We start from the raw sequence: 16103 nt of genomic DNA, 5'->3' as shown, positions 1-16103 counted from the left end.
AAAGAACAAGGAAATGCAGGATTTATTGCATGCAGCTGAACAAGTGGGAAAGCATACTTTGCAATGTGGTTATGATTTACTGGAGGCTTCTTGCAGGTCCGCTGTTACAGGTTCTGTTATTAGAAGGCATGCTTGTTTAAAGGAACAGAACCTGCCTGATCATGTTAAAGCAAAATTATTAGATACCCCATTACAGCATTATCCTTTGTTTGGTGCTAAAGCAGAAGAGGTGTTGAAGAAAATGGAGGATAAAGCGAAATCCATGCAGACAGTTAAGGATTTCTTACAGGTGCAACCACCCAGATTTAGCAGGAACTGGCGTTCTAAAAATTGGTCCTTTCCAGTGTCAGACAGGCCACAAAGAGGCAGATACGGATGCCCAAGAGGCAGATCTCAGCCCCAAGGCTCTTGCAGACCTAAGCAGTGGGGTGCTCCTACCTCCAAAAGCAGAGAAGACAAATCACAACCTTACAGGAAACAGTCCCTATGACTTTCCTCTGCCAGATCCAAGCACTTCTCTTTTGACAGCCCCCTTGGGGGGAAAACTAGAACTTTTTACATCAAATTGGCAAATGGTTACCCAAGACAAATGGGTCGTGAACGTAGTGTCCCAAGGCTACAGGTTCCATTTTCACACCCTTCCAAGGTCAAAAGGTATGCCAGACCTGCCACACAATCAATGGGCAGAGGCACAAAAACAAATTACAGCCCTCATGGACATGAGGGCCATTCAGCAAGTACCACAACAAGAGCAGGGGCAAGGATTTTACTCCAGACTTTTTTTAGTGCCCAGAAAGCACAAAACCTGGAGACCAATACTGGACCTGTCTATACTAAACACATTTCTGGAGGTTCCAAAATTCAGGATGCTGACTCTACAGCAGCTTATGTTCATGCTGGGCAAGAAGGCTTGGCTCGTAACTTTGGACCTAAAAGAGGCATACCTGCATGTCCCAATCCGACAATCTTGCAGAAGATACCTCAGATTCATAGCTGGCTCAATGCACTACCAATTCTGTGCACTGCCCTTTGACTTATCTACTGCGCCCAGGGTCTTCACAAAATGCCTGGCACCAGTAATTGCATTTTGCAGACAAAGAGTAATTCAAATATATCCCTACTTGGACGACTGCCTTATTCAAGCAGAGAACAAAGACATTCTTCTAAGGCATTTGGCATTTGTAAAAAGATTACTAATTTGCCTAGGGTACACAGTAAATGAAAAGAAATCAAGACTAGTGCCCTCTCAAAAGATAATATTCCTGGGTACAAGCTTAAATACATCTGCCCAGATGGCTTATCTCACACCAGACAAACAAAAACAACTGACTTCTTCAAAAAAATGGCATCAAGCACCCAGTTATCTGCAAGGAAAATCCTGTAGGCTTTGGGTTTCATGGCATCCTGCATTCTACTAATTCCATATGCCAGACTGCATATGAGGAAACTGCAATGGTATCTAAAAAGTGTTTGGACTCCGCATTGACACAGCCTGGAGACAGTAATTACCCTCATTCCCTGCCTGCAACAGAAGTTTCGATGGTGGGCAGAGGACTGTCACCGCAGTAAGGGTCTGCCCTTCAGTTTACCCACAGCCAGACAGACACTGACAACGGATGCATCAGATTATGCCTGGGGGGGGGCCCATATGGCAGGAAAATGTTTTCAGGGCACATGGCCTGCAAGACAGATGCATCTTCACATCAATCAAAAAGAGTTGCTAGCTGTTCAGAATGCCCTGACAGCTTTCAAGGATCTACTTCATCCAGGACAGCTACTGATAAAGACAGAGACAGTACTACGGTCATGTGGTACATAAACTAGCAGGGAGGTACACATTCCTACCCCCTCTGCAGATGAGCAATGACCTTATGGGACACCGCATTGACTTATCAAGTTCACCTGCAAGCACAATTCCTGCCAGGAAAAACAAATACTCTGGCAGACTAAGCAGAAACCTCATGGATCCCCACAAGTGGAAACTGGATCCACAAGTCTTCAGCATGATAACAAGGAAATGGGGATGCCCAGACATAGATCTATTTGCCTCTCCTCTCCTCACAACTGCCAATTACAGACATTTTGTACAAGGATTTATCACAAACAAGCATGGAGAATGGACGCCCTATCCTTCAGCTGGGAAAATCTAACAGTATATGCCTTTCCTCCACTGTCTCTCCTTCCCAGGGTACTCCTAAAGGTCAGGCAAGAAAAGCCAAAAATGATACTGATTGCTCCAGACTGGCCACGCCAGCACTGGTACCCAATCCTAAAGAGCTTGTCTCAAGGTCCAGCATGGATATTGCCTCAAACTCCTCACTTGCTGACCCAACAAAACAATCTGATCCTGCACAGCCAACTCGGGACATTAAATCTGGCAGTATGGCGGATAATGTAGCCATTCAGAATACTCCTCTCTCAAAAGCTGTTATGGATGTTATCTTGGAGGCCAGGAGGCCCAGTACCAGAAAATCTTATGCAGAAAAATGGAAGAGATTCTGTGCTTGGAACCAGGAACAAGGCATCGATGCGTATGTACCAAATATCCCCTCAGATTTTACAATACCTAACTGAGATGCTGGACAAAGGCCTTTCTTTTTCATCAATTAAGATTCATGCCTCTGCCATTTCAGCCCATTACAATACGGAACCTCCTATCTTTTCTCATCCTTTAATAAGGCAGTACCTCAGAGGGGCCAAAAACATCAGGCCTCCAAGGAGAGCACCAATTCCGGCATGGGACCTCAATTATGTCTTGGAAAAACTCACGCTGCCTCCTTTTGAGCCAGCATCAACTGCGGATATAAAATTCTTATCCTGGAAAACAGCTCTGATCCTATCAATAATCTCTGCAAGACGAGTCTCGGAGTTACAAGCACTCATGGCTGTGGAACCTTTTTATCATTTTTCATCCAGACGGGGTTTCTCTGAGGACAAACTCAACCTTTATGCCTAAGGTGGTGTCCAGTGTGGCCCTCAACCAAACCATTCACTTACCTACCTTCTATCCAAACCACAGAACAAGGGTGAGAAAATTCTGCATTCTTTGGACATACACAGGCAGCTACACTTCTGCTTGGACAGAACTAAAGCTTTCAGAAAGACTGAGCAACTTTTAGTGTCCTATGCTGCAGTATCACAAGGAAAGGCCATCTCAAAACAGACTATTTGTAAATGGATAGGCCATTGCATCCATTTCTGCTATTCTCAACATGGCGAATCGGTGCCTAAGGGCATTAGGCCTCATTCTACCAGAGCAGCAGCCACTTCAGCAGCCTTCCTCAGAGGAGTACCAACCAAGGACATCTTAGTGGCTGCAACTTGAGTTCAGTGCACACTTTTACAAAGCACTACCACTTACCTCTTTACTCTAATTCCAGAGCAGGCTTTGCCACTGCAGTTCTGCAGGGCCACCCCTAATCCTGTTTAGCCCAGCCACCCATCCTCAGCTTTGGGATTCAAACCAAGAGTAATGACTGCAACAGTGAAACACGATGAACATAGTACAGTTGTGTACCTACCATAAATGTAGATGTTCAAGTGTACTCACTGTTGCAGTCCAGGTTACCCACCCACCATCCCCTTTTCCTTTGCTGGGACTTATCTGTATTTCTCTATCCTATATAGCCTATGTGGTGCATTTGCTTGTAGATGAAGGAAATGTTTATTTTTGTGCATGCATACTTATTGGCATATTTTTCAGCCTACCAATTTGGGGGCACCTGACATCTGGGGCAAGAAAAACTGAGGAAAATGGCGTCGGCTGCATCTTTTATACCACTGGCGCACTGACGTCAGGGAAGAAGCGACAGCATCCGATGCCGGACCTAGACTTTGGAATTCAGGCCGACTGTGGGTAGCCTGCCAGCAGGATAACCCAAGAGTAATGACTGCAACAGTGAATACACTCGAACATCTACATTTATGGTAGGTACACAACTGTACTTTCTCCTCTAAGCTTGACTTATTTCTGTTTACTGTGCTTCTTTTAATTGTAAATGGGGGTGCTTTATAACCTATTTCCATGGCTGTTAATTTGGCATATAACAGTTTAGTGCTAATCTGGGTAGGTTCAATGGAGTTTGCTTCTTTTATACATTTCCAATATCTGCTTTCATTTAACTATGCCAAATAATTCGTCCAAGGTCAAAATATTTTCATCCTATAAATTTCTGTTTGCCTTTAGTTTTTATAATTACTCTGTCTAAAGGATATTGCCCAGTTTGTAGAGATTGTAAGAGTGTAAATGTACGCATCAACTTTTGCACATAATTCAACAGGTTATATCATGTCCCTGCTTCAAACAAGTCAAGTCATTGATCCATTAGCCCAACCAGTGTGGTTAAGCGATCCAATTTTCACATTATTTTTGAAAAATTCCTGTAAACCTATCACATGACCGTCTTTATCAAACCAGATGAACAATAGTCAGCTCAGCTGGTATAAATCTTGCACAATTTGCAGGTTCTACTTTGAGTAATAACAGTTTTCACACTTAAATGTGATTTTATATTTGTGCACATTACCAGTCCATATTGTGCTTTTTCTTTGACCAAAGCATCATCTTGTCCACTTGGCAGGACAGGGAATGTTTTTTTTCAGTTGCCATCAAGGCCTCTCACAAGCATGATCAGGTTGACTTGAATACATTTTACTCCTCGCACATCTCTCACACTATCCAAATTGTACTCATCCCTCATGTACACAACTAGCAGTTCAGGATGGGGTGCCAGGCTTGATATCACTCTAGTTATGCCTCTCTCTCTCTTTTTTTTAGTCCTTACTGTGCATTTTTTTTATAGTATTGTATTAAATGTAGATATTTTGTGGATTTCTTCTTCTTTCATTGTATCATAACCACTACTTAGTGCAATGTCAAAATATCATATGCTTTCATCATCTAAACTTCTATTTGACTTTAAGTTTTATAATTACTCTGTTACAAGGGTAGTGACTTATCAGTAAAAAAAAAAATCCAGAGCATAGCATTTGTAAGAGTGTAAATGTTTGATGTCAGAGCTTTCATGTATAAACAGCAGGGAGTGTGGGAGGTTCTGTTCCTTCCCCATGGAGGGTGCAGGAGGGCTCATCCTTCTGTAGAATAAGCTTTTTTTTATATGTTGTAGTGCATACAAATGTGTACCAGTTCAAGTGTTTCTGAAGTTTTGTGATGACCAAGCTGTCAGAATTTCATTGGGAATCCCTTCAGAACTAAGCAAAACTACCCCCAGTCAGGAAAACAAGTCTTGGAAATTTCTATGGTCTGTGGTCATTCTTAAGACATTTAATCTTGTTGGTTAATCTCTCTCTCTCGCTGCTTATCAGTAAGCTTTTCTCTATCCAGTTTTTATCCTTCATATTTAAACAGCAGCAAACATTTTATTTTTTACTCTACTCATATTTACTTAATACAGATTTGCACAAATTCTCCTCCATTACTTGGATGTATCTGGTCTGCTTCACCTTTGCTTTAAGAGCAGCATTCAGCCCTGTGTTGTACACCCTCAGATTTCAAATCCGCTTTTCTTCAGCTATTATTTTTTGAAGTGCATTTTGTCTCCAGTGAAGAGATCTATCAGCAAATACTGTCTTCTTGTAGAAAGAGCAGTATCCAAGTCTTGCATTTATTATACAATCTCAAATCTTCCTTTGGGATTTTGTCAGTTCTGTATGTTTACTATTATGCCCTGTTCTATATTGCTTATGTGCAGCGGACTTCTGAGCTCCAGGTTCTGTGTGCGTCAATATCCATGCTTAATAGTCTATCTGTACTGTTTTCTTGATATGAATTCTAGTTTCTCAGGGATTGATGAAATGTCTGTACTTGTTTTCTTTGATTCTGATAGGAGGACTTTTTAGTTTCCAGATAAGTTTTAACTTGCTAGATGGCCATCAGTATCTTCATTTTCACATGGAGATCAGTGGACCAAAAAGCCAGTACAGTAATGGCACACGTCTGTTCATAGCTAGTTTTATAGGCATGCAGTCCAATGGACCATTAAGAAACCTTTCCAGAATACCCAAAAAAAGATGAGATGCATTAGCTACACTGATCAAGGAAAGTTGTGCTATATACCCCTGTAATGAATTTAAGGTTACCCAAATAGGCATAATGTTTTGGCTTTAAACAAGTCAAGATTTTAGCCACTTTGATGTATAAGGTGAGTCTGTTTCATAGATGGGCAAGGATTGCATTGCGTTATTCTGGTATCTGTCATGCCATCAGGTCTCATTTATGTGCCAATGATGATTTAAAGTGCATATATCATGAAAATATGTCCAGCAGAAGTATATTCCAACTGAGGTGTGGCTGCCCACAGTGCATGTTTTAGGAATGTGTCTGTTGGTGACTTACTTTGTACAGCCAGTTTTGTAACTGGCTCATACCTCTACTAATCACTATTGTTTGAACCTCCTGACTTTGAGTAGAGCACCCATTGCAAGTCCCCCAAAGTATTGCAGCTTGCAGTCCACCATTTGTCTTTCAGGCTCCTTCATTCTCTGGGAGTTTTTTAATGACAACCAGTTAGGAATCTGTTCCAAACACAGATGGCCTCTCAAAGTAAGATATTGAGAATATAACCATAGTTATGATGGCCAATCATTTATTGGTACATCACCCATTCTTCATCTATGAAATTATATAGTTCTGCCATTATGACTGGCAGTTCACCTCCTCTTGGGTACAGTCCAGCTACAGCTTCATGGCAGCAGGACCTCCTACAAGTGATCTTCCAATTGTGTATATATATATTAAATGTTTTCCTTTTATGGTATAATCTTCTGCTGGATTGGAGTCAGTGACTTTTTATTGCAGGCATATGGTCCCTTTTCTCTGGTGGCAGGATGCTTTGTGCAAGTCGGTGGTGGTTTCCTGAGCTTACAAACTTAGCAGTATAATAGGAAGGAGAGAGACCAAGAGACTAAACTATTAGTGGTCTATAAGAGACATGACACGATTTGTAAAAAGCAACTGAGTGGTATTATGTTGTGCACATGGGCTGTATGAGTTTCATTTATCAAAGATCATAAAATTATGGGCTGTGAGTTTCATCGATCAAATACTGAACCAACTACCGCTGTTTCTTTTCCTGGTCTTTTTTTCATTTTTAACAAATATTTGAAGCCCCTCCAAAGAGAGGAAATGAAGTAGTAAAAAGCATTTCAAGTTTAACTCGCTATAGCCAGGTGCTCCTCCAGCCATCTCTGCAGTTACCTCCTACTGACACCTCTAGGTGTCTAATATTCCTTCATATTTGCATTAATAATTCCAAAAACATGCTGTATGCTTGGTGTCAGATTTAGTCTTAAAGCATACATGATGGCAAACACAAATGTATTGATATTTGACCTCTGTATAATGCACCTGTATAATGTTTTTGTATTGTAATAATTTTCATATTTTTGTAAATATCACAACATTCAGGTAACAGAACTGCATCGCTTCACATGATTCACTCGCTGTATGAAGAAAGTCCTGCTTGGCAGTGTGTGTCTAGCATGAATAGTTACTGAAATATATCATAAGCTGTTTTGTACAACATTACAAAATTGGTATTCACTGCCTTTACTTTGGCTTATAAAATGCAGTCTAAAGCATTGAACTGAATTGATTGCCACTAATGTAAAGATTAATCTGTCCTGAATAGGTTGCCATTTACATTTTACTGTTAACACGTCATAGTTCCAGAGATATGAATATTTGTTTGAACTGTAAGGTGATAACTTAATGTTTTTAAAGGCTCGAGCTACACCACCAGAGAATTGAAGGTACACACTCAAAAGCGCTGTGCTGGAGGGAATGAGTTAAATTAAAATATGCCGCATTAAACAGACACCGAATATAAAAACTGTAGATGTGTAAACAGAAAACTGTACATTACAACAAAAGCATGTCCAGATTGTTTTGTATTTGCTCGTCTTTGTAAAGTAAGAGCCAAATACTTATCTTGGGCTGCATTCATGTTTTAAAGATAGGCTATGTCACCATGATCCCCTGTGACATTAAATAACTCTTAAAGCTGCTGCTTGTCCACTTTGTGAGTAGCAGTACAGTATGCAACTACTTTCCAAGTCATCAGGAAAAGCAGAACTTTGTAACTTTATTGTTGACTTGGCACGTACCATCTGCACATGACTTCATGTTGTTCAAGTGCATGGCCCTGCACTAAAGTAAAATGGTGGATTTCATATTCAAGTTCCATTCAGAAAGTAGGTGTGGTATTTGTACAAATGTTCAATAAAAGTGCACATACTATTTTTGTAGTATTTTCCTGCTTTGCTACTGAAATGTTTGCTATTGGAATATAAGGGGAAAATTATAACTTTAGAGCACATGCTTGTGCACAGAGGTTAATCTAGTTAATCACTGGTCATTGTGCAAGTGAGATGCTACAGGCCAATTTCTGTCATGACTCTGTCAGCAAGAACAAACATAAAACTGGCCGGGGTGCCTCATAGCTGGTGTAACATGTCTCTGTAGAAAGATGTGGCATTTCTTTTATTTACGCATCTTTAAATTGCTTTGGAAAGTTGTGCTGCATTCTTTATTCAGGGCTATGACATTCATGGATGAAAAGCTGATAGATGTATTTAATGGCTGTGGTCACTATGGAGACTTGCTGTCACTCTAGGAGTCTGTTTTCCTTGTAGAAAGTCACTGGATATACTTGATTGGGATACAGTGACTCTCTATGATGCATGTGTGTATGTGTGTATGTATATGTATATATATATATATATATATATATATATATATATATATATATATATATATATATATATATATACACACACATACGCGCACACACACAGTGGATATAAAAAGTTTACACCCTCCTGTTAAAATGCCAGGTTTTTGTATTATACAAAAATAAGACCACAATAAATCATTTCAAAGCCTTTCCTACGTTTAATATGACCTAAAACCTGTACAAATCAATTGAAAAACAAATTTGTTGGGGGGTATAAAAAAACGTACAATACGCTGGTTGCAAAAGTGTGCAAACCCTTAAACTAATACTTTTGTTGAAGCACCTTTTGATTTAATTACAGCATTTAGTCTTCTTGGATACACACCTGCCATCAATTAGAGAGACTCTGATTAACCCCAAATAAAGTGTGTGTGTAGAGGGGACACACTGAGTAAAGTGCAACACATTTCGTTTTACTTTATCTGTCTTTCTCTTTCTCAACCAGAATATTTCCAAAGTAGTAGCATATCACGTGCAGGGAACCAGCTCAGGTTTCATGCTTGTTTTGGTGGTGAGGTAGGTGATATGAGACTCTGTTCTATATCCCTTGTTGTTCTACATCCCTTGTTGTTCTACATTCTCTACAGTTCTTCTCGCTATTCAAGAGAGTGTCAGCTCAATCTGTTATGTCAGATCTTCTGCTGTGCATAGCTTCATCATGTTATTTTCTGGCTTTTTGTCTCGTCTTGTCTTTTACTGCTCTTTCATAGTTTGCTCTTCTTGCTGTCTTTCATTTGTATGAATGAAGGTTTGCCTGTAGCTGTAAAATCCATTTAATAGCTGTGAAATCTGTTTACTTACCACAACTGCATTTACTAACGATATCCATATATAATGTTTTATTTTGTTTAAACCTTGACCATAATTTAGAGAAATGCAAAGACTGCAGTAAATTTATGCAGGAAACCATGTTCAGGAGGGATAAGGTGCTGAAATCATTTCTGACATAAAGCATCTAAATGGTCCCTTAATAACCAATTATATATCTTCAACTATAAGACCATGACAACAGAAAAAATAAAACAGAATGTGTGTATACGAAGTGAAGCTATTAAAAAGGGAATCTGTTCTTTGCCTGAATGTAGATATCTTCAACCAGTAAACAATACTTTTTGAGGCAGGCACAAGTACTATAATATTCTTAGAACACAGCAAATTGTTGTGTTTCTTTAGTGCTTGCAGAGTCTCCACTAAGAATGATGCTTTTGAAGAGCACTGTTGGGACAGCTTCACTGGTACTGATGTCTGTACAGATGTTGCACCTGCAGTTAAAGTAGGTTACCTTGGTAAAAAGAACCTACAGTTTGTGATCCTTGAGTCTGTTTCCATGTAAATAGTGCCATTTCTCTGGTACTTTGTACTTTTCCCCTCAATTATTAAAAGAAAGAAAATATTGATAAATTGCTTTACATGTAGCAGAAGAACAAGCATGAGCCAGCACTGGTTCTTTCTAAGATAACACCCAAGTCTGAGTCCAGATTTCAGTGAGGCAGAATGATGTGTCTGCTGATGAAGATTCTAGAGAGTGAGGGGCCCATCTTTTTCCATTTCAATTCCTGGTTTATTTACTGTGGTCATGAGGAAATCTTCAGGTTCATTTTCAGAGGACTTCATCTAGAAGTCTATAATGAAATTTTAAATAATTAACATACAACTTTTCACCAAAATGGAGTTATTTGCTAAAGCTTTAATTTCTTATGTAAACTGGGAAGATTCCTCCAATGTTGAAGATGTTTTAGGATTTGCAGAAATGCACCCAACTACTCAACATGTACATCAGCAAACCTCTTGTTGAAGTAAGATTAAAAAAAAGTTGCACCTTGGCTTGTAAGTAGGGCTAGGCTTTTTAGAAACAACCAGCACCCATGAGGACAGTTCCCTTTGGCAAAGTGGATGTTGAATGAGGTCATAAAAGTACCTACGCTAGTAAGCAATTTGGCTTACAGTATTGCTTTAACAAAGTCACTGCTTGCACAAATTTGTCTTGTGCTTAAACAGCATGCCAAATTCTAGGAAAAAGGAACTTTTTTCAAACAAGAAAAACTCCTGAAATTTATGAGTTTGCATACCTTAAAAACTTGGTGGATGTAGTATGTAGAGCATCAGGGAAAGGAGTCCAGTTGAAACATTTACTAAAGGATGTGATTTTTACTGTATGTTTTACCTTGGAGCTTTTCTCCCTGGGCCTCCACTGAAAATGGACATGTATCCAGTCGGACTATCCCGGTCAACAAATGTAAAATGACTATAAATAAATAAATACATGTGAAAACACATTTAGACATTTTGCTGTTCACCACATTGTCACAGCATGAAAAAAGAAACAATAATTGAATACTGTTAGGAGGTTTAACATCCAGCAGTACATCATTTTTGTAGACACTAAACAGTTTCTTTGGAATTAACTGCTTATGAAACCAAAACCCGTTGAACAACATCCTTCAACTAGCCATGTTAAACATGTCTTTGTCTGCAGTCTTTTGATGAGAATGATAAACTTAACTTGAGTGTTCCATTGTTTCTGCCTATGCAAGACATTATAAAACACACAATAGTGCATGTGTTTTAAGAATTATTCCACATTTTCCTTTTTAGGGATGCCGTTGTGACCTATACTTTAGGTCAGCGTACAGATTATTACTGTTTTTTATACAAAAAATGTTAATTGTTATTGACAAACCATTGTTACTGATGCTGCAACACAAGTGACTTCAGGAGAGAATATATTTTTCTTGATTTATTTACCTTATTTTTGATTTATATAAGCGGTATTTTAAGTTACTTTAAACGCTGTCTGTAGTTCTTCTTTACACATTGTATATTATAGTCTGAATAGGAAACGGTTCAAAAAATAAAACTTTTCTATAAGCATTGACTTGTCCTAATTATAAATACAGGGCAACTTAAATATGCAGGTTTCTGCAACAGTCTTCTTATTAGGTGCAATTATATTTTTAAATGTTTTGTATAAAAAATAAAATGTTTAAATTATTGTCTTATAATTGTATTACTTGAAAATGTTTAAGCTTCTCCTGGAAATACCTGTATATATTCAGATTGGCTGTGACTTTTTATCTTGTTCATATATACCTGTTTTAATATTACCATTAACCATTTATCAGTAAATCAGAATTTGATGCTGAAATACTATTTCTTCAGCAATTACTTCACCAAGGTGGATTTAGCTGATTGATTATTTATGTGCCATTTTTCGGGTCTCTATTAGATGTTCATAACATCGACATTCATAATGGTGAACCCAGAAGATCGAAAAAGCACAACATCAAAGTGCTACAATACCAAAATTGAAAACTTTGATTATAAAAGTTTTTGCAGTGGGGGGCAAGCCTCCCTGCACCCCAATATGGGGGGCTTGCACCCCCCCCCACACCTCTGCTACTTAAGGTCACACTGAAGCCAGGAATGGGCAAAACACCAAACCCAGCTGTAATGCAATCTCACATAATCATTCACCTGCTCAGTCTGATCTTTTCAATTTCAGTGTTGTTCAATCTCGGTCTTCTGAGTTCGCTGTTATGAACACTTCACAGTCTTACAGGGACCTCATTTTTGTTATAACCATATTTTACTAGCTTTTATAATTTCTATTGCGTATAACTTCCAGCCCCCCCCCCTTCACCTCCCAAAGAACAGGTGTGAGAAGAGGTATAGGTAATGCTTTGGAATCTACTGAAATGTTATGGGCTGTCACGTGTCCCTTCATAAATGGCAATAGTAGACATTTATACAAGTTGGCTGCTGTAGCAGTTCATATTTCTGTAAAAGTAAAGCTGCCTTCTACCTGTCCTTGTGTCTGATGGAAATCGATAGTTCCTACAACTATTTAGGAGAAATTTAGACGTTCTGAAAAGTTTGCTTGTTATTTCCATGATTTTAACTTTGAACACTTTCCATTTGCAATGGTATTGTATATTTGGTGGCCTTTAGGGACATGCCTTGTTTGTTATGTTTGCTTCTTGTGTCATATTTTACTGTTATTCAGCACTTCTGTTGTCATACTCAAGAGGTTTTATAAAGTATTAACATAGTGCATTTTTATTTTATTTCAGGTAGTTATTAGTTTTGTAGATATTTAAATATTTATGCAGTATATAGCAGTTTTTCTGCAACTTTGCCTGTAATGAGGTCTTCTCCTATCAGGATTTGTTTGCAGACAAAATTGGGTAATTTTTTTGTGTTCCCTTTTTTTTTTTTTTTTTAAAACTCTTTTCTCCATTCAGTAAAGACTGCTACAAAATGTTCCATTTCTTATTGCTTATGAATGTTTTATTTTTGTAACAAGTTGGGTAGTATTTTACTTAATTACAAGATGTTGTTTTCTTTAGTATATTACTCTTGGTGTACAATAATTTAATCACTTGACTAGTTTGTGACTCTTAACCCTAAAACTCTGTATAAATCATGTGTTTGCACACTTTCAACTTTTGTGTATTATTGTCTTTTTTTTTTTTGTTATATTGCTTGTATATCCTAATGTATTGTTATACTGTGGAGCTTTTCTACCCAGACTTCCACTGAAAACAGGTTATTTTGGCCCAGTGGACTTTCCCGGTAAACAAATGCCAATAAATAATGTTTTTGCTTTGTTTACACATGAAAATTCCATTGTTCTGCGGCATATCAGATGCTGTCACATTTTTTTTTTAATTTTGGATCTGGATCCAGGACATTTTTTTATTTTTATTTTTTTGGAGGGCATATCTTCTGTTAACATCTTCTGTTTCATTTTGCTTCTTTTCTCCCAACATTAGTGCCCAAGGTTCTACCTCCAGGATTGGGACCACCTTAGCAGGTCGTGGTAAAGTGGAAATGTGGAACAGAGGTACCAGTAACAATTCACATGTGTGCTTTTTTTCTCAGGGCCTACATCCTCAGTGTGGTGGACAGTAGTGTGAGGCTACTTGGGCTTGTGATAAGGCATAACTCTGTAGCTGTAATGCACTCTCTGGGCTATGGGGGACTGTCCCTGCTTCCTTGGCCATCCCAGACACCAAGCCAAGCAATCATTCAAAGTCCCATCTTGCACCAGGGTTTAATGAGTGAGCCATCTTTGCCAATATAAGTCCCTTCCCTGGGATAGGCATGCAATAAAGAAAAATATTTTCTTTATGAAAAATAATAGCTAAAGGCTTTTTGTTATTTTTGTTATACACTTGGGCCTAGTTCTTCAGGCTCTGTTCCTAAAAAAACATATGCTGAAAATGGCAGAGGATTTGATTACTTTAATAAGAGGTTCTATGCCCCCTCCAGATAAGAGGCCTAGGGTGGAGACAGAGGTGGAGGGATTGGAGCATTCCTCAGATTACTGAGTCTTCAGCTGAGGACATTCAGGATTTTCCTCCCTATTCTGATTCGGATGCAGAGGATTCCTGTCCTTCTGCTTCTCCTCCAGAGGATTTTTCTTTTTCTGAAACCCTGCACTCCATGAGGGAGCATTTTAAGTGGGAAGATCAGGATTTTCAGATTCTCGTAAGAGGCTTAGGGAATTTTGTTTTTACCACAACATAGGCCCTTGGCTATTCCCCCTGTTTTGGATGTTGTTCAGGATGTTTTTCTGAAGCTTCCCTTAATCCTGATTCTTTACCCCTGCCCCTGTCAAGCCAGACAGGTATTACAGAGTTCCAGAGGCTCATAAATATTTGTATAAGAGTCCTAGAGCTGACCCAGAAACTATTAGTCAGGGACCTAAGGGTGTCAGGGCTTCTGTAGTTAAGAATCCAGTTCCTCTGGATAAAGATTCTAGAGCTTTGGATAGGTGGGGTAAAAAAGTGTATACCTCCTCCAAGCTAGCTATGAGGGCTTTAAATTGCCAGTTTCATATGCTGAAGTATCAGAATTTTCTGTTAAGTCAGTTGAAATCTAAGGTAGATGCTTTAGCTGAGGGTATAGAGTGTAAGGAATTGCAGGACTTAGTTCATGCCTCTGATCAGGTAGGTAAGCATTCCTTGCAGTGTGGCTTTGATGCTCTTCAGGCTTCTTCCAGGGTGGCTGCCACTGGTTCAGTTATTCGTAGGCACGCCTGGCTTAAGGATCAGAATTTGTCAGAGCATGTTAAAGCTCGAATTTTGATGCTCCTTCAATCTGAAGTTCTTTTTGGTTCTCCTGTGGAGTCAGTTTTGAAGAAAATGGAGGACGAAGCTAAGTCCATGCAGACGGTTAAAGAATTTTTACAAGTGCAGCCCCCTAAGTTTAGCAGAAATTGGCCTGCAAAAGGATGGGCTTATCCTTCTGATTTTCAGTCTAAGGGCAGATCTAGACGTGGTAGGGGCAGAGCTCATGCTCAGGGTTCTTTCAGACCTAGGACGTGGAGTTCTCCTGCACAATCTTCTGGTGGGGGCAGGGGTCAGCCTTTTCGTAAACAGACCCAATGACCTGTATCTCCAGCTGCCGGATTCCTCCTTTCTGGCAGCTCCTCTAGGAGGAAAGTTGGCACTTTTCAAGCAAAATTGGCTTTTGGTCACCCAGGACAAATGGGTGTTGGACATTATAAATCGAGGCTACAAGTTTTATTTTCACACCTTGCCTCCTTTCAAAGGCATGCCGGACGTACCTCCTCAGCAAAGGCTGGAGGCTCACAAGCAGATTTCTTTACTTTTGCAAATAGGGGCTATCCAGGTGGTACCTCCGTCAGAAGTAGGCCTAGGATTTTATTCTCGCCTGTTTCTTGTGCCAAAGAAAGGAAACACCTGGAGACCAATTCTGGATTTGTCCATTCTCAATACATACCTAGACATTCCAAAGTTCAAGATGTTAACTTTGCAGCAACTTCTGCCTCTGCTAGGCAAGGATCACTGGATGGTAACTCTGGATCTCAAAGAGGCTTATCTTCACATTCCTATCAGGCCCAGCTGCAGGAGGTTCCTGCGTTTTCGGGCTGGTACTTTTCGTTATCAGTTCTCTGCATTGCCCTTTGGCTTATCTACTGCACCCAGGGTGTTCACAAAGGTCCTGGCTCCTGTGATAGCCTTCTTAAGACTAAGAGGAATACAAATTTATCCTTATCTGGACGATTGCCTGATTCTTGCTCAAGACAAAGTCAAGTTACTTCAGCATCTACAGTATGTAATGGCAGTTTTAAGGTGCCTAGGGTATTCTGTGAACGAAACAAAGTCCAGTCTAGTACCCTCTCAGGACATGTGCTTTCTGGGTGTGAGACTGAATACAGCCTCTCAGATGGCTTTTTTGACCCCGGCCAAACAAAGAAATCTTCCCCTATACTTCCAGCAATTATCCCTACTGTCCAGGCTGACTGCAAGGACAGTCCTTCAAGCCTTGGGGTTCATGGCATCTTGTATTCTGGTACTTCCCAATGCCAAACTACATATGAGG

The 16103-nt window shown here is 39.5% G+C and overlaps 1 protein-coding gene across 2 annotated transcripts in view; it reads left to right on the top strand.

The window, feature by feature from the left end:
- The window catches only part of CCDC50 (coiled-coil domain containing 50), an 830503-nt gene that overhangs the window by 95366 nt on the left and 719034 nt on the right, over window positions 1–16103 (top strand). The gene's annotated exons all lie outside the window — the stretch shown is intronic.

This window comes from Protopterus annectens, chromosome 4.part1, assembly GCF_019279795.1.
Source record: "Protopterus annectens isolate FY-2018-M chromosome 4.part1, PAN1.0, whole genome shotgun sequence".
Taxonomy (NCBI): domain Eukaryota; kingdom Metazoa; phylum Chordata; order Ceratodontiformes; family Protopteridae; genus Protopterus; species Protopterus annectens.
This window is presented reverse-complemented; position numbering and strand designations above follow the sequence as displayed.